Source organism: Lactuca sativa, chromosome 6, assembly GCF_002870075.4.
Source record: "Lactuca sativa cultivar Salinas chromosome 6, Lsat_Salinas_v11, whole genome shotgun sequence".
Lineage (NCBI taxonomy): Eukaryota > Viridiplantae > Streptophyta > Magnoliopsida > Asterales > Asteraceae > Lactuca > Lactuca sativa.
The window spans coordinates 1,058,478-1,080,917 of record NC_056628.2 but is presented as its reverse complement, the minus strand read 5'-3'; positions in this window follow the sequence as shown (position 1 = coordinate 1,080,917).

Sequence of the window (22,440 nt, the reverse complement as noted above, 5' to 3'; positions counted from 1 at the left end):
ATCATAATCACACAAGATAATGTGTATTGATGTTCCTAGGAGATACTAAGCTTCCAAGAGTTGTCAAACTCTTCAAGTGTTATAGTCTCTAACTCCTCATCTCATCTCTTCACCTACACTATCTTCTACCCAAGGTGAGCTTCATACCCCTCTTTTTGATGTTTTCATGGTTTTGGGGGAGGATACAAGTCAAGGTTTTGTTTGAATCTTGTTATACTTGCTTGTTATACATGTATGCCTAGTTATATATGTGTTAAATCTATGAAAAATCTATATGAAATAGTCCTAGAATTTGAAAATTTTGTGCAAGTTCCAAGTGCTAGAACCATAATATACAAATTATGGAAAGAATCAAAAACTAGTATGTTACAATATATGATGTTAAAAAATTTTATGACAAAAACTCTAAGGGTTTTCTAAAAAATTGCTTAAAACCCAATTGATGGACAAAATATTTGAAAGTGGTTAGAAAATGGAAATAATGATACTTTTGGGGGGACCATTTTGGGACATATAAATATACAAAGAATATTTTTGGATTATGGGATAAATTTGGGAAAATTATTAAACATCTCAATTTTTAAAGGACCAAAAAGGAAATTTTTGGATAGACAAGGGATTCTTGAATATTTTCTCAAATATAAGTCTAAAATGAACATTTTAAAAGAAATGGGCCATTTTCACACATTTCACCAAGTTTTGGGCTACTTATGACACCTATTGGCAAATATGGGTCTTATTGATACTTTAGAAAAAGAAGGACCATTTTTGCCAATACTGATAATATAGGGTCATTTTTGGTTAATATGATTTCCAAGTGGATTATCCTAAATAAACGAAAATGATAGATCTAATCAAGGAGTATAACTATTGTTATTTATTTAAAAAAAATAATAGATCTTCACGATTTGCTCAAAAACCTATTAGTATTCTAGTCAGACGAATCTCGACAGTACCTATATATATATATATATATATATATATATATATATATATATATATATATATATATATATATATATATTAGCGTACGCCTAAAGTCCTGTGAAGATTTATAACCAGAGTCTCCTAGAGGGAGAGCAAGAATTTGTGTATAGATATATACGGGGTTGACACCCCGCACCTTCGCTGTTCGCTATAGCTAGACTGGCCAGTCTAAGGTGACAAATGTTTTTAAATAAACGCGGATACTTGAGAAACGCCAAGTCAGGCCTCCGTCATATTAGTATGGTTATAACGACTCACTTAGAATATAAAGTGAATTGTATAGAAATAAACATAAGTTACACCTTTCGACTATAACAACGATTATTTGGATACTTTAAACAAAGCTTTTACCACACAAGTATTAGGGTTTTAATACTACTATTTTACACATCCATAAATTATAGGATTTTTTTTGGGGAAAACGATTGTATACGATTTTCGAAAACGATAAACTAACAGACATAAGCAATTATACTTGATTGAAAACAAGACTTAGAAGTATTTAGATAAGAAAATATTGGATTTTTTGTTTTTTCCAATTATCATGGATTTATATACAAAATGATTATGAACTCAACAACATATTTTATGTTGACGCTTTTCAAATGACTTGTATTCTCAGGAAATCAGTAAACAGGTTTGTGAGGCGGGGATGCTAAATTATTTTGATGTAGTTTGGAATTTACTCACCATTGTTTTGTTTGTGTAATTCAAAAACATAAACATGATGTAAACCAATGGAAGTTTGACATATTGATGTATGATGTTTGGATTTGCTATGCTTCATTTATATTCAATTGTTATGATACTGCATAATGAAGTTACCCGCCTCCGGACGTTTCCACTGTCCGGTCGGGGGTGTGACAAAAGGTCATGGGTATTAGGGTTTATATGAGTGTAACCCGAATCCTCCACACCATATAAAGAGGTCTCTATCTCATAAAATGGGCACTAGTGTACAGTACACAAGAGGGAAAATCCTATTTCATAAGAGTGAACTTAATTGTTCTTCTTCTCAAGTTATTCCATGGGTTTTTGGTGTTGTGTGAACCATCTGAGGTGAAACACTTGGGGCACTAAGCTCTTAAAGGTTCAAGACTTCAAGCTCCATCAAAAGGTATGTCATTTTATTAGATTCTTGTATTGTATATACTTCATATTATGCTAGGTAGGATGAAACCTTTGAATATTGAATATTTGCATGGATAATAGAGAAAACATAGATCCAAGGTTTATAGGGTTGCATGTACACTATAGGAGTGTTAGAATGCTCAAAACCCTTCATAAACCACTTGTAAGTAATGGAGGTGGTATAGGATTTCCAAAGCTTCTTCGGTCTCCTTGATCTAGAATCAAGTTTGGCATCTGCTCTGTTCTGGCAAGGGCTGAGAAAGAAGTGCCCTGTGGTCTAACTCGTGTATCAAGTGTTTGTTTGACTCGAAACAAAATGGAGTGAAACTCCTCGGGTTCAAATACGTGCAACCGTGATGCCCTTGAGACCTTAGGGCGACTCATAACAATTGGATCCAATTGGGTTGTAGTTGGGGGTCTGTCTCCATCATGAGATGAAACAGATACACTTTCTATGTCTGAGTGGTGAGTTTGGGTTTTTGAGGGTGAGTCTGCGGTGACTCGAATGGCTACAGGAGTCTATTGAGAAACTCTGGTATGTGCAATGGTTCGCATTTAGCTATGACTTGAGTTTAACTTTAGTTTCTTTCTTGTCACACCCCCAAATCTGAACGACAGAAATGTTCGGGGGCAAAGGATGTCATATTCAGTATCATAACAATTGAATAGTAAAGAAAGTACACACCACCATAATATAAATATATTTGAAAAGTTTACATGATTGTATGTGTTACATGTTTGAATATCAAATACAATATGGTGATCCAAAATATGTTAGTAACGCCGGTGCGTTAGTCTTCAAAAGTAGTTGCTACCTGGTTTAGCGTTTTCCTGAGAATACAAGTTATTTCAAAGAAAAAGTGTCAACACTAAAGTTCGTGAGTTCATAAATAGTGTTTTGAGAAAATGTATGCCACTCAAAAGTTCACGTTTGTTTTCCATAAATTCCGATATTTTCTTATGAGTGTATGAAATAAGTATGACTGATTGTTGTATAAATCGTATGTATTTAAACCAGGAAAATCCTATATTTTCCTAAAAGTGAAATGCAGTCTCAGATGATCAAGCCCGTAACTTGTGAGCAACTATGACATGCTCAAAAGAATGATGTATAGTCTTATTATAAAACAAAACTATAAGAAGATTGTATTTGAATGTGAAAAGAATTGTATCTGTTACTTTTCTCGTGAAAACGTAATACCATAATAATTGTCTATTCAATGAGTTTTTATAATCGTACTATCATAATTTGCCTATAGCGACGTTTTTCGGGCTTTGAAATGAGATGAAATTTGTCACCCCTTGGACTGTAGCTAACAGTCAGGGCGCAAGATCATTAGTCCCGTATAGATCTATACACACTTGTCACATTCTCCGGACGGGAGATTCTTGTTATAAACAGGACTTCTAGCGGTACCTTAAAAGGTATATTGAAGATGAATGACTCACGGTTTCTCAATTAAGTCACGTATTAGAATGAATATGTTTGTCTCTGAAATAATTACCCTTTTCTACAGTTTTGAAAATGCATAATAATGATTTGTATGTTCTTGCATGTTTACGAATGTTATAGTAAAAATGGTTACCCTTGATATGATGCAAACATATAAATAAAACTTCAAATATTTATAATTATGTTTCATCCCGAGAGGGTATAGTGGTGTAAGATGTTTGCATGTTAAGAAAATCCATGTAGTAGTTATAAAAACAGCATGAAATGTATAACAAAAGATTTATGTTTTCACACGGGATTAACCGTGTGTTTACTTGTATTCCCCCTGTAAAGTGTTCAAAAGCACTTAAAATCAGTTAAAAGCGTAGAAAGGGGGTATGAACTCACTTGATTGAAGTGGTGGCTTGAAGAAGTTGAGACTACAAATTGAGCAGAACTTTGACTAGAAAAGCTGATTTCTCGGTATTCTCGGGAATTCTCGAGACCCTCGGGAGCGTAGAACATCCGTCAAGGCTTGAATATGAAACCGGAATGTCGGGATAGCCTCGAGAGGCTAGAAGTGCTAAATTTGGGAGAGAAAATAGTAAATTTGTAACCAAGATCCGTAACCCTTGCACCCTTTATATAGGGGTTGGACAAGATGCGAACACGGGGCATTCCTGCTGGGTACGCGGGGCGTTTCCCCTACGCAGGGCGTTCCTGTGAACGTAACGCGCTCTGGAGATGAAAAACGTCATTGCTTGCGAACCTCGGATGGGATGGCGAAGGGACAGGTCTGTGAGCACGAACGCGGGGCGTTCCCTTAGGGAGCGCAGGGCGTTCCCTTCGGACCAGCCTCGGAAGTTGTGCCCCGAACTTGTAAAATACGTAACTTTTGCGTACGAGCTCTGTTTTCGACGTTCTTTATATGCACGCGAAGGTGAGAATAAACCCTACAACTCTCGTTTAGACTTCATCGTCTAATTTTGAATTTATTTTTAATAATATATTTTTAGTACGTCGGGAATGGAAAAGTTCGTTAAAAATCCATAACTTCTTCATCCGACGTCCGTTTTCGTCTGCCTTTTTACCGTTGTATTACTATTGATGAGATATTCGATTCTCGTTTAGGTCGTGTTGGCTAAAAGTCGCTCGATCTCTATTTCGAGTTTTTAGCTGTCTACCGCTATGTCTGAAACTTCGAAAAATCATAACTTCCTCATACGAAGTCAGATATGGACGTTCTTTTTATGTATGTTTTCGGTTTAATGATATCTACAACTTTCATTTAGATACATAAGGCTAAAAAGTATTTTATTGGAATTTTGTATTTTATGCTTAAGAGTGTTTTACCGGTTTTGTTGCACATCTTCGATCGGTCATAACTTCTTCGTTATAACTCGGATTTTAGTGTTCTTTATATTTCTGAAACCTTGTTACGATATCTACCACTTGGTACATCCCAATTATGGTTGCTAAACAAAATTATTTTTGACCTAATTTTTGCTGGTGTTACATTTCTCCTGAAGATATCATGGGATTCTGAAGTCTCATCTTGGTTTTCATCAAGAACATTGACATGTATGTCATGAACCAGAGTTGTAAGAGTAGGCTCTACAATTTTAGCTTTTCTTTTCTTTGAGGGAGAAACTCCCTTTTTAACAATGTTCTTTGGAGTTTTACTTATGACAACAAGATATTTGACTCTTTCGGGTTTTTGTTGAGGGATCTGTTCTGCGATAGTATGTGGGTCTTGTGTTGCACGTATAGGCACAACACATACTACACTTGGTAGCTAGAAGCTAAGTTATAACTTACTAGAAAATTGGAAACAAGTAGAATCGAAGAATAGTGTACTTAGATTTCACATTGGTAGGTGAATTCTACAACAACTTAACTGTAAAGACTATCCATATTCGGGTCACTCCTTGAATTAAGCATCTTTGCATGAATCATGTAGACACATCATGAACTTGACCAACAAGTAGAAATTAGGTCAAAGTCTCATAGAAACTTAAGTCAAATTTGAAACCTAGGACTCGTATACTTGATTCCTCAATTTCGCTTGAATCCCGAAATTACGACAAAGAATGTCAATAATCCGATTTCAATCAAACTATGTAACTTTATACCAATTATAATTATTTATTTGAGAAATTTTATTTTTTCAAATATTAAACTCAATTCATTATGGTGTTAACAAATTTTATTTGGTTCAAAACAATCCAAATATTCTACATCCATTGTGATATTCCAGAATGCCCAAACTTTATAACGAGTGTCAAAATTTTATAAAATAAATGCAAGTTTTATAAAATTTAAACTTCCCCCAAAATTTAATATTATATATAACATCCTTAATTATTTACATATATCATGAGATCTAAATTATATTATGGACAATAATTTATAAACCTTAGCTTATTTATGAGCATAGGAGCCAAAATGTCATAAAAATCGATACAAGATTTTATATTTTATAAACATAACCCCTAAACCTTATAAATTATATAAATAAAAAAATGAATGTTGGAAAATATTCCTTCTCTCCTCAAAATCAAGTTCACATATCTTCCTCCAAGTCACCTTGTAACGCCCCGATTCTCAGGTATGGATTTAAATAAAAGGTTCTTTGGTTTTAAGTCCTACTCGACAAGTTGGTTGCCCTACTCGTCGAGTAGCAGCGGGGTGAGATCGCGTGTTAAGTGACCTACTCGCCGAGTCTAGGGAGGGACTCGACGAGTAAGAGCTGGCAGAGGAAACCCTAAATCTTGGGGTTTGCACCCTATTTAAGGAAGCCTCAGACTCCTTTGGCCTCCTTATAGTCTTTTAGAGCTCAGTGAAACCGTAATTCGTGTGGTACTCCTTGTGGTGTGTTTTAGACCTTGGAAAGAAGATTGGCTTGGAGGGAAGAGCTTGAAGAGCAAAGGAGTTGAGGCAAGGAAGGTGTGGGAAACAGAACTTTCCTCAACTAGCATCTTTTGGAGGTATCAAGTTGAAATCTTTACTCCCCTTTCTTCTAGATCTCTTTGTGGTTGAGTTCTAGGGTTTTATGGATTTTTGGGAGTCATATTGGTGAGCTATGGGCTAGATATGAAGTTGTAACTTCAGATCTGGACCCTTCTCAAGTTCTAGAATCATAAAGTTTCTATTTTGGTCGTGGTTGAGGCCCTCCTTGTGCATGAAACCCCATTAAGAGCTTAGATTTGGCATTAAGAGCATTTTTAGTCATGTATGCACGTAAAGTTTGCAACTTTACGTGAAAAGCATGTCCTAGAAGCTTGGATCTGTAATTTGGAGACATTACATGGCTTAAATAAGTCTGTATGTCTTAAGGACTGAAGGAACTCAGCGAGTCTCAAGGTTGACTCGGCGAGTCATATGAAGATGGCCATTGAACTCGACGAGTTGATGAACAACTCGGCGAGTTCGATGCAAATTGCCTTAGAGTCGACGAGTTGTATGAAAAACTCGGCGAGTCGGATGAGTTTTCCCCGAGTTATGAATGCGTGTGTAGCCGACATGTTGCAAGAAGGAAACTCGATGGGTGACCTTAGGGTTTCGATCGAAAATCGTAAGAACTCGACGCGTCACCCGGTGACTCGGCGAGTCGGAAAGAACTTCAAAGAACTCGGCGAGTAGCCGAGGGTACTCGACGAGGTAAGGTCAACAGTAGGGGTGTTAAAAAATATCCATATCCGAAAAATCCGAAATCCGATCCGAAATTATCCGGAGTTTCGGATATCCGGATTTTTGGATATCCGAAAATTCGGGTATCCGCTTTTTCGGATTCGGATACTGATATTAGTTTTATAAAATTTCGGATATTTCGGATATCCGCTATCCGAAAATATACACTTTTCTATATTTTTTTATTATTTTATGCTATTATTTGAAAATATAAATTAGGAAGATTTAATGTTAGGATTAATCTTTTTATGTTATTATTCGGTGATGCCATGACAAATTGTTAAAATTGATAGATATTTCTTTTGTTTAAACCATGCGATGATATTCTAATGACTAACAACATGCTACTGTATTCTAATATACAACAATTTAATTTATGAGTCATTGAGCTTTTTAAGAATGGAGTTTCATCGTTAATGTTTTTCGTTAATACTTAATGATTCCATGTCTTATGTGTCTTAAATTAATAATCAATGCTTTTGAATTTGTTTGATTTAAGTTTAATCAAGTAGCCAATCAACTTATCAGTGGTTGATAGTTTAATGTGTCTCAAACTAGTAATCGATTCTAATAAAACTTAATAGTGGTTGTTTAATTAATTGGATTGATATTTGATAGTGACCAAAAGTAAGAATTTCGAATATCCGATTGTAGTATCCGAATCCGTATCCAAAATTTCGGATATCCGAAATTTCGGATACGGAATCGGATACCAAATATACACTCCGGTTTTGAACACCCCTAGTCAACAGGGACTGTTGACCTTGATTGAGGACTTTGACTTTGACCTGGGGTTCACTGGTTGGTTTAAGGAGTACTTGTGAGGTTGAGGATTTATGAGTATGCTCGTACTATGCTAATAGGTGGTGGAGTCTTTGGCGAGTGATCTGAGAGTTTGGATTAATCTACCAAGTCGACATCTGCGAGGTGAGTTATCCTCACTGTATTAAAAGGGTCTAAGGCACCTAGGCCGTCCCTTTAGTTGTTATGGTTATGATATGATGTATGCGATTATGATCTGATAGATTGGAATTAGGATAGACCGTATGTTACGTTTTATGATCCTTAGGGATTGGTATGTTAGTGGCCTACTGGGCCTGTGCTCTAGTTATGAGAGATCGCTATGATTGATGATTCGTAAGATAAACATGTTTGATGTCTATACATGCCAGTATATGTTAGTTATGTGCACATGATTATTTTTTTGTTGGTTGGGTTGAGGTGGTCATGCTTTGTACTGAAGGCTAACATACCCTATGAGCGGTCCGGGGAGACTGTAGGCCCACGTGGCGGTCCAGTCATGCCGAAGGCTCGGTATAGATTCAGTTAGACTGTAGGACCTGTAAGGCGGTCTAGTCGGTCGATAGCCCAGTATGCATATTGATTGATTAATTATTACTGATATGACATTATTAGTGTGGTATTGGTATTTTGGGGGTAGCTCACTAAGCCCTTGGGCTTACAGTTTCCAGTTATTGTTTCAGGTACTTCAGGAGATCGTGGCAAGGAGAAGGCGTGACCGTACCACTCCTCATCCTTACGATCTGTTTTTAGGACACTCTGATGAATAATGATTTGAAAACAATTTGTAAACAAATACTATTTGGGTTTTAATTGTGATTGGAAAAGTTTAAATTTGGCGTAAAATTTATGGATGTTACAAACCTCTTCCCTAAGACCGGAGGGTATGGGTGAAAAACTCCCCTCACTTTTTGTGGGTCACAACACCCTTTCCCTCACTTTTCTTTCCTTCACCAAAAGCCAAGGAGTGTGTGGGAAACTCCCCTCACTTTCTTTTGATTTTTTTTAAATAAAACTGTTTGATTTTAATGATAATTGGAATATAAAAGTATAGTGTCTATTTTGTAATTTTCAAAAACTATTTTTGTGAAGAGAATTGGGGTGTATTCTACCATAAGACCAAAACATAGGGGCCAAATATGCCATTTCCAAAAACTTCTCATTTGTCTTCCTTCTTCCTCGTTAGAACCTTCAACCTCAAAAAAAATAGAAAAAACAAAATCTACCCAATCACAAGAAGAGAGAGGGTGCGGTAGCCCCTCCCCTACCTCATCCACGCGCCTCCTATCCTGCACCGCCAGTGCGGTATTCCACCGAACGAGAATGGCTCCCTTACACCCTTCCTGCTTCACTGCGTCCAGCCTAACCCTAATCATGTACTCATTCCTTCACTCCACCTTTCTATTTCTCCCTCTAAAAACTTTACATTCAATTATTTATAAGTTCATAATCATCTCAGTAATTTGGTGGACGATTTTGTTGGGGTATTACCCCAAAGAGATGACGAGAGAGATGAGCTATCTAGAGAGATAAAATCTCTCTTTTCTTCTCTCTAAACCCCCCATTCTTTCCCTCTATGAAATAGCTCCAAAACCCATGAAATTTACAACAAATATCCCTCATTTTACTCAAGAATGTTCATCAATTGAAGTTGATCTTCAAGGTAAAATCAATTTCCTTACACTTTGTTCACTTTTCTTTCAAAAATATCAAGTTTTTCTTGCATTTTTCTTCTCCATAAACACTTTTCTGAGAGATTTTTCACATGCATGTTCATGCATGTTGAATTTGATGATGATGGTGGTAGGATTTCACCCAAAACAACATGCATGTTGTTAGAAGGTGAAATCCAATGATCAAAACCTAAATCAAATCCATCAACTTGAGTTTTACAAGTTTTAAAGATCCAAAACCACATGCATTCAAGGTTTTCATTTAGAAACATCATTTTAAGCAAAATAAGTTCATTCATGGTCTTCAAATCATAATGCATGTGATGAACATCACGCTTAAAGGCTTGATAATCAAAGTACATTGTTAAGAATGCTCATAAAGGATTTATTCATAAATAAATAACTAAGACTTCTTCTCTGATCAAATCCGATTTTTCCTAGAACTCAAACAAGAAAATAAGATGGTCTGCAAAATTTTCAAAAAATAACTCGTTATTCTCAATTTATTGTAATTTTTGCAAGAAAATAGAGAAATAATTCTTATAAAATAATTTTGATGGTTAATAAATTCTGGTAGATTTCTGATATTACCTATGAAATGGTTAAATACTTTTAATGTAGTTTTATGCACTTCTAAGGCAATTTTCTATTGATTTCTAATTTATTTTTGTTGAAGACAAATAAATATCAAAACACCGTTATGAATGTACAAAGCTATATTTCATAATTTTCACATCTTCTAGGCATCATAAAGACTCCATGAAAATTTTTCAAGAGTTTTCAAATACAATTTATTATTTTTCCCAATTAAATGAATGTTTAAGGGATTAAATTAATGAAAAATAGCTACACTTATCCAAAAATTATGAAAATTCATTAGAATATCTTATATTACATAGACATCATAAACAAAAAGTTTAGTTAATTTTACGTACATTTTAGTATTTGTTCACGAATTAATGTTTATTTAAATGAAGAAAACAAACAAAAATAGTTATACTATTTGGAAACAAACTTTTATATTTTTTCCAAATTTCATATATGTAATAACAATAGAAAAAAAAGTTTGGGGAGTTTCTAAAACTATTTTCTGTTTATATCTATTTTGATAGAATAAATACACAAAAATCAGAAAACTCATGTTAAACTGTTTGAAAATACATTTTATTATTTTACCCAGATTATATATGTTTCATATCAGGGGGTGCACAAAGTTTGGGGAATTTTCTTAACTGATTGATGTTTTTCATGAATTTATATCTATCTAGAGTATTAAGTATTGGAAAATTAGTTATGCATATCTAAAATCCATGAAAACGTACTTGGAAACCCTTTAATAATGTTAGACTAAAAATCCTAAGATTAGTAATTTTTATTAATTGTTTAGTATTTTTCATGATTTTATGATTATTCAAGAAAATAAAATGGTGAAAAATAGTTAGACAAATCGAAAATTCAAGAAAATTTATAGGGATTTTTGACTTTAGTTAGAATTTTAATACAAAGTTTGGAAACTTTTGGAACTCAATTGATTTGGTTTTTGAATAATTAATCATTGAAACACCACCTAAAATATTAAATTTTAACATTTCAATAATGGAGATTTCCACTTGATTTTGTTATACAACAAATTGATTCATAGAAATCTAAATTTCACATAAAAATGTTTGTAACTTATCAATATCTAAATTTTGACACAATATTTGTGTAATTCTATTGTAGAAGTTAAGTATGCTAGTGTTAGATTTCGATTAGAGACTCATTAGTGTGTAACATCGTTGTAGGAACCAATAGTGGTACAAGTGGAGCGTAGTTCAAGGCACCATTTGCGTTATCTCAAGGCATTATGAGTGTTCACGCCTTCCCCTATTTTCGGTTTTTATGTTTTGGGGTGGAAAAGCATGTCCGAAAAACTATTTATTGTTCGTTGTATTTAAATTGATTTGTATCAAACATTATTGCTATATTTTTCTATGTATGTCTATGCAACTTGAAACATGAGGCCATATCATCTTAAGTCCCTTCCCTTACACTTTACTCCAACCATTAACTCTTTGAGCCAATGGTCATTATGAATAGTGCTATTAGGAATTGACAACTCCACACTCGCCCGATTGCGTGAGTGCATGATACCATATTCATCTATGGAACGATAAGAATAGATCTTGATAAGGCATCAGTCACAGGCTTGGTTGTGAACTCTTTTTTTGCTCATATACATACAAGCTTGTTACTTATTATAGAAATAAACTTTGTTTCTCATTAGAACAACGAACTTTTATTACTAGGAACTTATTTACTTGTCTTAGCAACGAACTTGTTTGCTCCTGGTAGCAATGAACTTGACTGCTCATTATAGCAATGAAACTTGTTTACTCGTTTTAGTAACAAAATTTATTTCCCATGAGAATATGAACGTTAGATCTCATTTGGGCAACATACTTTACCTCTCATGATGACAACGAACTTTGTTTATACAAACTTATTTACTCATTTTTGCAATATATCTTTATGACAAAATTACAAAAATGGTCCCTATGGTTTGCCAAAAGTAACAAACTTAGTCCTTATCTATTTTTTTATCTGTTTGGCCCTTGTGGTTTGTAAAAGTTGCATTGGAGGTCCTTTTTCATAACTCCGTTTGTTTGTAGCCGTTTGGGTGATTAAGTTAAAAAAATATAGGGGTATTTTGGTATTTTCACATTACCTTCTCCACCCCCATGAAAAAGCCCTAACCAATGCTCAGAAAAATCAAGCTACCATCTCTGAAAAATCAAAGCTCTCGTCTCTTCCAAGAATGGTGATTTGTACGTGTGGAAGTGTTGCTGTGAGAGTCACATCTTGGACGGACCTCAACCCAGGAAGGCGATTCTGGTCTTGTGCTCGAAACGATCGAAGTTGTCCATTTCTTGGGTGGGTGGACAATCCGATGTGCCAGAGAGTCGTGGAGGTGATTCCTAGCTTGCTAAGGAAACTGAAAAATGTTCAAATGATGTTGATTCAAGGTCGTGCAGATGTTGTGAAGCTAAAGTGGATGCTTCTTCTGTCTTGGTTCTTTTTTCATTTATATATGTATGCACTAAGTTGTAGTTGGATTTGGGGAAGTATTTGGTCAGTGTATTTTGGATATGTAATGTCGGATGGGTGTATAGAACTAGAATGGGATATTACCAGTTGATTTTGGGATGGGATGTCATGTAATTGAATCTTAATGTAATGTATGGTTTTGGTTAATCAGTTTAATGGTATTTTGTATTGTGGTAATTCTAAATCATTGTTTTTTGTCATGGATCAAGAATGTTGGAATAGAATGGAAAGATTTTTGTCCATTAATCAAACATTGGAATGGAATGAGAAAAATACAAGATCAAAACATTATAAGTAAACAATGGAATGGAATAAGCTTTGGTCCTTTTTCAAAAAACAATGGAATGGAATGAGTTTTGGTCATTTATCAAAAAAATGGAATGGAATGAGTTTTGGTCATTTATAAAACAATGGAATGGAATGAGAAACACACAAGATCAAAACATGATAAGTAACTGGAAATGTTCACTACGTTGATCATTAAAACCAGAAATGTAGCATGACATAATATGGCTAGTATTAACTTAATTACATCACTAATTTAGGTAGTTGCAAAAAGATGTAATTATCTAGATTAAACATGTTTGAAAAAAGCATCAATACAAGTTTATAAGCTTAAACAAAAGGTAGCCAAATAACTTGATTAGTCATGCTTTCATGTGTATCCAACTTCACTTAGGTCGCTTTTTCCCTTGTCCATCTTCTTTGCTCTTAACCCACCCACTACAGCTTTACTTGATCCACCCACTGAACCTTGACTTGTTCCACAACCTGCATCTTTACTTGATCGACCCACACCACCTTGACTTGATCCACCTACTGCTCTCTGACTTGACCCCCCTTGCCCCTTACATGTTCTAGAATCATGTCCTTTATAATGACACTTGGAACAAGTAACAGTCAAGAATTTCCTAGATAGATTTGTTGACTGGTTAGTAGGCTCATCTATAGCCCTCCTCTTCTTTTTATTGGGTCTTCCAACCTACAAAAATAGTAAGGAAATCATAAATTTGGATGAATAATAAACTATGTTAACTAACATTCAACATATGTGTGTGTGATGTGTAGGGGGTATAAGAGTGGTTGGACATCTAGATTTTGGCCACATGCTCCTGCCATTGATTGGATCTATTTTGTTGGAGTACATTGCCCTCCATGTTTCTAGTTTATAACAAGGATGCACCCAATATTCAGGTTTTTGGGCTTTTTCACCATTTTGAATATGTTCCCATATTACACAAACTCCATGCCCTGCAGACTATCCCTATTATCTCTCAGTACCTACAACTACATGTCCCCTCTTTCAAGTTGACTACATACTGATCAAACATCATACCAGTCACTTGATATTTTCCAGAACCACAGAAGAGTGCCCTATATTTGCTTACAGCTGTTTTGATTGTGTCAAGTATGGTAGTTGTAGTAGGGGTTAATATCATTTTGCATTTATTAATTTCTTTTTGTACAATGCCATGTCTCTTCATCAAGTACACTCTAATGTACTCTAAACAGGTAATGATAGGCTTGTCCCTACCATGCTCTAGCTTAGAGTTAAATACTTCACATAGATTATTTAATAGACAATCTGAATGGGCTCTACCTATGAAATGAGACCTAGCCCAATGAACTGGAGGAACCTTACTTAGCCATTCATGAGCCTCTGCACTGAAATCTTTGAACTCATTCATTGCCCTTTCAAAATGTCTAATGCTTGTATTAGTAGCACACCTCCACAAGTGATCTCTAAACTCATCTCCCCTCCGTTGTAGCTTCATGTTTTCATGTATATGTCTCAAACACCATCTATGCTCTGCATTTGGAAACACTTTTGCTATTGCAAGTATTATTCCCTACATATAATTTAATTTATAGTTAATATTGTTACAAGCTTTAAAAGAGACTTATGTTATATGTATTCATACCTTTTGCTGTCGGATACAAAAGTGAAGTTGCATGATGCATCCAAATCCAAATCACCACCAAGGCATTCCAAGAACCATGTCCATGAGCTTGTTGTATCAGCTTCCACAACTGCATAAGCTAGTAGATATATTACATTATTAGAATCAAGACCCACAGGTGTTAGAATTTGTCCAGGGTGTGGTCCTTTCAAGAAACATCCATCCAATCCCAGTAATTCCTTTTTCCCAGATTTGAACCCCAACTTAAGTGTTCCAAGACAAATGTACATCCTCTTGAAAATACGAGTTTCAACATCTGGATTTGGTTCATTACACACTTCCAGTTTCACTATTGTACCTAGGTTATTGGTTTGTAACTCCAAACATTAATCTCTCAACAAATTATATTGCCTTTCGTAGTCACCATACAATTGTTCCTTTGCAATTGATTTAGCCCTGAACACCTTTGTTCTTGATATGCTTAATTCCAAATCCATTTGAAGCTCCTCCTGTAAAGCTGCCCACTTTTTGGAGAATAGTGCTTGCCAGGTATCTAGATGTACATGCCTTCACATTTCTACTTTGTAAGCATAAATGCTCATCAATAACTATCTTCACCAACCATTGTTCCTCTTACGTAGATCTAGATATCTGAATAGCAAAAGGACAAGAATCTTTCTGTGAAATTACAGTTTTGCCCTCCGATGTTACTTTACTTACAGTGGAGGGCCCACGACAAGTGCAATCTGGAACCACCCATTTACATTTTACTCTTACTCTCAATTTTTCATTTTTGGCCATGTATAGGGCCCTCCTTGTTTTTCTTCAAAGCATCTTCATGTGACCCTGTATATCCTTTTTGGTTTTAAAACCTTGACCCACAAAAAATGGTGTAACATGAACTACCCCAGAAGAAAAAGGCACCTTTTTGTTTAGGTTTTTTAACATTCTCTTCCTTAGGTCTTCCTCATATCCTGCACTTTCAAACTCATCATTGTTGATCACACCTAAATCATCATCTTGCTCTTTTGGTGATGACGATATCGAGTCTCTAAGATTTGCTGGAGCCTTTCCTTCCGGAGTTGTTTTTAGACCGTTTGATCCTCTTATTCAGCCAAACTTTATCTCTCCCACTTGGTTGTGCTTCTCTGAGTACCCCTTCTCTTTGGGTTTGAGGTATCCTTGCATGGGAATAATCTATGAATTCTTTAAGTTGACCAAGATTTCATATATCCAGCCCATGCCTTTTATTTGGATGATCGTTTATTGGATCGATTAGATAAATCAGTCAAAAGGCACGGATATAGGCCTCTCTGATCTGGCCTGTGTATACGATCTTACAACTTTCAAAAACTCTCGATTCCTCCATAAAGTCAAAACCTACAAGTCTCCTTTAATCTTGAAAACCAATCATAACGATGGGGCTTGGAAAGGAAGATACTTCTTCATAAGACATGACTCTATTCCAGGAGGGGATCTCTTGCCCCTGGATTGGGTTAAGAAGGGTAGGATTTCAATATTTTCTTTTGGGATCCTGAAATCTTATGCTTATTTTGTTTTTTTCTATTATAGGTTTCAAGTTTGGAGATCCTGTTGTCACTGTTGAGGATTCATAGGATAAGATTGCCAGCTTTCTCTCCCTCCCGGAGGCAGATAGATCTCTTAAACTTGACCAATCCAGTCTCCAAGAAAGATCTTCCACCATTCCTTACATCAAGTAGTAACCTTAAGATCCTTGATCTTATTAGGATCCTTATGTTCTGTGAATGTTCCAGGATCGTTTGCTGTAGTGCTCGCTTCTATCTAGCTGACCTCAAGGATGATATTACCAGTGGCCTGGTCAGAATCAAGAAGGAAAAGTCTTATGCTCCAGTTCCTCCAAAGAAAGCGCAACTTGACCTGGTTGTAAGGACTCCGAGATCCCAAAAGAGAAAGACTTCGAGGGCCACAGATTTCAGTCTAGAGGGCCTCAATATTGAGGATGCTCTTGGGAAGTTGTCCTTTTTTTTCCAGTCTATAAGTTTCCTACAAGAAAGAATTTATTTTTCATACATGTTTTCTTCCTTTGCTGATCTATGTGTTTCTTCCTGGTCACCACTCATATTTCTCAATGGACGAACGATCTTAGGATCCGGGCTGAGAAAGCCAAGTACGCTTTAAAGGAGCAAGAGAAAATCAGGAAGGCCACCAACGAAGATCTTCTCTAGAGGGTAGAGTTGTTGAACAAGCAAAAGGCCGAGAAAGAGGAGGAGCACCTTGCAGACCATGAGGAGGTGATAGTGAATGCGAAGGCGAGCGCTGTTGTGGTTATCCTGGAGGCCAAGATCAAGCTGGCTGAGGATCTTGAACATTCAGGATCTTGGGACGTGATAGGATGGCGTGAGGCATTAGCCAAGCTAACCGGCAAGCCTGCCACCATCTTTGAGGATCCTGTAGTGCAACCAGGAGGGGAGGAAGAGGAGAAAAAGAAGGAGAAGGCCGATGATGACCAGGTTAAGGTCTAGGCCTTTTAGGTGATTAGGGAAGTATAAACTTTTGATGTTAAGGCATGTTTTTTGTAAGGTGGTAGGCCTTTTGTTTTTTAATATAATGGTTGATTTTCTTTTTGTCTTTCTCTAGTTCCTGCATAACACAATACTTGTTGGATTAGGTGTCTAAGCCCATACCTATAATTGGTATGTACTTGACCCGATAGTAGCATGGTCCTTTTGGGTTGCCTTCACCATAGGAATTTGACTGGATGAATTATGGAGAAAGAGGTTAATTGTGATTTATTAATATATTATAAGAATAATATATCAATTGAGAAATCATATTATTTAATTAGTATTGATCAGAAATTAATTTGAAGATCAAAAGAGACTGATTAAATTAAGGGGATTGATACTACAAGTTGGGCTTGTGGATCCTTAGGAAGGGATGGACAAAATTCTACGTGTAGCCCACATAGAATTCATTCAAAAGGGGATTCCGAAAGGATATAATGGGTTGCTTAAGCCCTAAGCAGAGAATTAGAGTTCCAGTTAGAATTCCAAGCAGCTCAGCTATATAAGGAACCCCTAGGACTCCCAAAATCGTCCACTAGCTTCCAAGAGAATACCCTAGCCAATTTTGAGCCTCCAACCTCTCTCATATTCATCCAACTTTCTATTTGGTGTTTGTGACTCACTAGAGGTGCAACATTTGAGGCACTAAGCTCTTGAAGGTTAAGATCTACAAACTACAAGTTAAAAGGTATTCTTCTAACTTTGTTTACGTTATGATTTCCAAAAATTGCATGATAGTTAGGTTTCATGCTTTGGAGAATTTTATTTGCATGTATAACTTGATAAAAACATAGATCTGAAGCATTAGGGTTGCATGTACACCATAGGAATGTTGTAGTGCTCAAAACCCATCAATACCAAGGGTTTTGCATGTTTAAGATCCTAAAAAAACAAAATGGATCAATAGCAATATAAAAGTTTCTTTTACAAGTTTATTGATTAACTTGCAACTTATAAGAGTTTCTAATACGCTTTTGGAACTTCTATGAAAACATCGAATGACTCCGAAAGTTCATATGTCAGTGATTAATTTAGGATCCTGGAAAGTTCAGGATTCTTGATTTTAAAACATCAAAATTAAGGAAAGATAGAACCTAATTGTCTTCGGGATTCTCCTTAAGTATTTGAGAGATCACTGAGGGTAAATTCCAACTTAGGAGAGATTTTTGGTTCAACGTGAGGAATGAGGTCCCTTACCAACAAAGGTTGATGAAGATCCTTAAGGGTAAGGATCCCTACCGTCAGAGATCCTAAATATTTTGGATCCTATAAGGGAAATTTCTCCTTAGGATAACCTATTTAGATTATAGACTTAGACAAAATAGATAACATCTTAATGTTATATTCTAGGAGGGATCCCTATTTGTTATATAATTCATTGGGTAGGTAACACGAAAATGTTACAATTTGACCGTATTTTCCAGGGAACATTCCCAACATGTGTCAACATGAAGATGTTATAGGTCTCATGTAATTTCTGGGGCAAAATCCCAATCTTTGATAACATGAAAATGTTATAAGCCTTCAGTAGTTACTGAGGTAAAATCCCAATAACATGAAAATGTTATAAGCTTTAAGTAATTACTAGAGTAGGATCCCGATTTCTGGATAACATGAAAATGTTATAAACCATATGATCTCAACTTGTGTTCAAAGATAAGAGGGTTTCCAAGCCACTAAATCCTGAAATGATCCCCTTATCTGTATCCCACAGTTATATAACATGCGTCCAAGCGAGGTGTATAAACCTTAGTTTGTGTGAAAGAGGTAATTAGCTCTTTAAACCTTAGAGGGGATTAAGTACCCTTAGGCGTAAGAGAGATGATCATTCTCTAGCTTGTATATATGATAGTTTAGGGATTATATTGTATAATATAAAGGGGTTTACTAAGTATTGGGATCTTTGTGTGTCAAGATCCTTGTGCTTTGGGCTTTTCAAACTTAAGGATCCAGTAGTTCTGGGATCTTCTCTTGTGAGGATCCTGACATTTCAAGATCTCCACTCTTGAGGATCCTAAACCGTATATTGTTCTGCATAGAAAATGTTAGCTAAGGTTGCGTGTTATTCTAGCTAACGCCCCTCTGATGCTTAAGTTAGTAATATATCTGAGTAGAAAATCAGTAATAATAAAAGTTTTTAAGGTAAAGGACATGTGTACCTTGGTTTTGTTGTGGATAACTTGATCCTAATTACATGTAGTATGCTTTAAGGTGTACGACGTTCCATGATCTTGGCAAATCGTCTCCTTCGAGTGTCGCTAGCCAGTATGCTCCTTTTCCTGCTTCAGCATCTATAAGATATGGTCCTTCCCATTTGGGAGTTAAATTTCCTACACTAAGATCTTTGGTGTTTTAAAATGCTTTCCTTAATACCAAGTCTCCTATTTGAAACCTTCTGACCCTTATATTCCTATTGTAAGCCTTGTCGATTCTTTGTTGGTGAGCAGCAATGCATATTTTGGCAAGATCCCTAAGCTCGTCAATAGTATCGAGATCCTCAGCTAGGATCCTGTTATTATTCTCTTGGTCTTGCAGCAAGTATCTTGTCGTCGTGATCACTACTTCAGTAGGGATTACTGCTTCTATCCCAAACACTAAGGAATAGGGGGTCTGACTTATGGCCACTTTGGAGGTGGTTCTATCTGCCCATAAAAACAAAAGAAGTTCTTCTGCCCATTTTCCCTTCTTTTTGTCTAGCCTTTTCTTCAAATTGTTAACTATTATTTTGTTGTTGGACTTCGTTTGACCATTAGCTTGGGGATAAACATGAGTGGACATTATCATTTTGATCCCCAATCATGTGTAAAAGTCACTTGTTCTTTTGCTAATAAATTAGGATCCATTGTCGCATATGATCTCAACCGGGATCCTAAACGTGGTCAAGATATTACGTTTAATGAACGATACTACCTATTTGTCTCTTACCTGGGCAAAAGCTTCAGCTTCGATCAATTTGGAGAAGTAATCAGTCATCACCAACATGAAGACTTTTCCTCCTGGGGCTACTGGAAATTTTCCTACAATATCCATCCCCCATTTCACAAATGGCCATGGGGAGATAATATGATGAAGAGGTTATGTCAGTTGGTGCAGGATGTTGTTGTGTCTTTAGCAAGCGTCACATTTTTGAGCATGTAGGAAGGAGTAGGGGTGTCAAAAACCCCTGCAGGAGCCCGTTTTGGTAGGATCTCGATACCGTACGAGACTAATTTTTAAACAAATTCGGGAGCGGGGACGGGGGCGAGGGCGAGATTAACTCCCGTTTATTTTCGGGACCGGGGTCGGGAGTGAGTATTTCCATCCCGTACTCCCGCTAGGGCCCTGTTTATATTTATATAAAATATATATTTAATGTAAAATACAAATGGGAAATTAGGGCTTCAGCTTTCTTCTGTCTTCACAATCGATTGACGAATGACGAATTTCTAGCTTCGAGTCTTCGACTGAACTTCAGCTTCATTCCCGTAGGACCCTTACTCTGACTACGACTTCTCCAAGTCTCCAACTCCCACCCAAGACGCGAACGGCGACCCACATTTGACGTTTCCCGTCATCGTCGTCGATGCCCTTCCGCATTTGACGGTAATGTACCCTTAATTTCCTTCTTTCCTTCTTTGATATAATTGAGACTTGAGAGCTTTCTTCGATCTTCACAATCAATTCTACCACTTGGCTCACAATTTTTGTTTCTCACCAATTTATCAACAAACATAAATCTAACTTATATGTTGTTTTCATCTAGTTTTAATTAATTAACAAACATAAGTGTGAAACTGACTGGTGTGTTGATGGATAGTTTTTTGGACTGGAACATAGATAGAAAATTATAAACTTTAACTGTTGATAATTGTTCAACAAACAACTGCATGATAGATTTGATGGTAGACAAACTTCCTTTTGATAGCTTGATTTTGGGTAGAAGCTTGTTTCATATGCGATGTGATTCGCATATTTTGAATTTAACTGAGAGGAGTGGGTTGGATGTTTTTGGACATGGGATTGAGAAAGGGCGTAACAGTTGCAGTTTTTGGACAACTACACCAAAAAGACTTGATACATTTAAAACAATCCAATGTTTGAGAATGTTTCTTGTGAAAAAACCTAGTAGTTGACTGTAAAACACAATGGAATTCTACGTATTTAATTCTTTCCACGGCTTTGAAATACAAGAAGATGTTTTATCGGTTACAACAACGTTGGCCCCAATATAAGAGTGCGCCTGATGAGAAAGAATGGGCTTTGGCAAGTGAGCTTTGTGATAGACTAAAAATCTTCTATAATGTCACGGAATTATTTTCGGGAAAAAATATCCAACAACCAACATTTGTTTCCCCAAAATATGTGAAATAATGATTGCTCTAAAGAAATGGGATACAACTAGTTTCATTGAAATAAGTGAAATGTCTGAAAATATGCTTACAAAGTTTCATGAGTATTGGAAAGAAAGTCACGGGGTGTTGGCTATGGCGACGATATTGGATCCAAGGTTTAAGATGAAGCTCCTAGTGTTTTTTTCCTATTATCTATGGAGTAGATAATGCAAAAGATAAAAAATTCAGAAAATGCGTCAAATTTGCGAAGATATATATCTACGGTATGAGTCAAGTGTTATGAGTCAAGCAAGTAATGATGATATTAATAGTAAGCCCACTTCTAGTCGAGATGCAGCTCCTGGAAGTGACATGGACTAATTAGATGCTTTCTTTTCATGGAATTCTACTACTAGTGAGGTTTTTGTAAAAAATGAATTAGAAAGGTACTTAGAGGAAGGCACTTTACCCCGGATTCATGAGTTTGATGTGTTAGGTTGATGGAAGTTAAATGGGGTTAAGTATCCTACATTGTATTTGATTGCAAAAGACATATTAGTCATTCCTATCTCCACTGTTGCTTCAGAGTCTTCTTTTTCTACAAGTGGTAGAATCATTCGTCCACATAAGAGTAGACTTCTTCCGTTAATAATTGAAGTTATCATATGCACCCAAACTTGGCTATGGGCGAGTAAAAAAGGTACGTATGAATTTTCTTGAACCATTATTTGTTTTATTCATTTTAATATATTTTGCTAATTATCTTTACTTTTTTCTTGGTTAGGCTGTGTTATTGATGGTGATGATTTGCATTCCGATGAAGACGACGAGGGAATTGAGGTAAGATTGTTAAATTTGTCGTTTTGTATTGAATAAATTAAT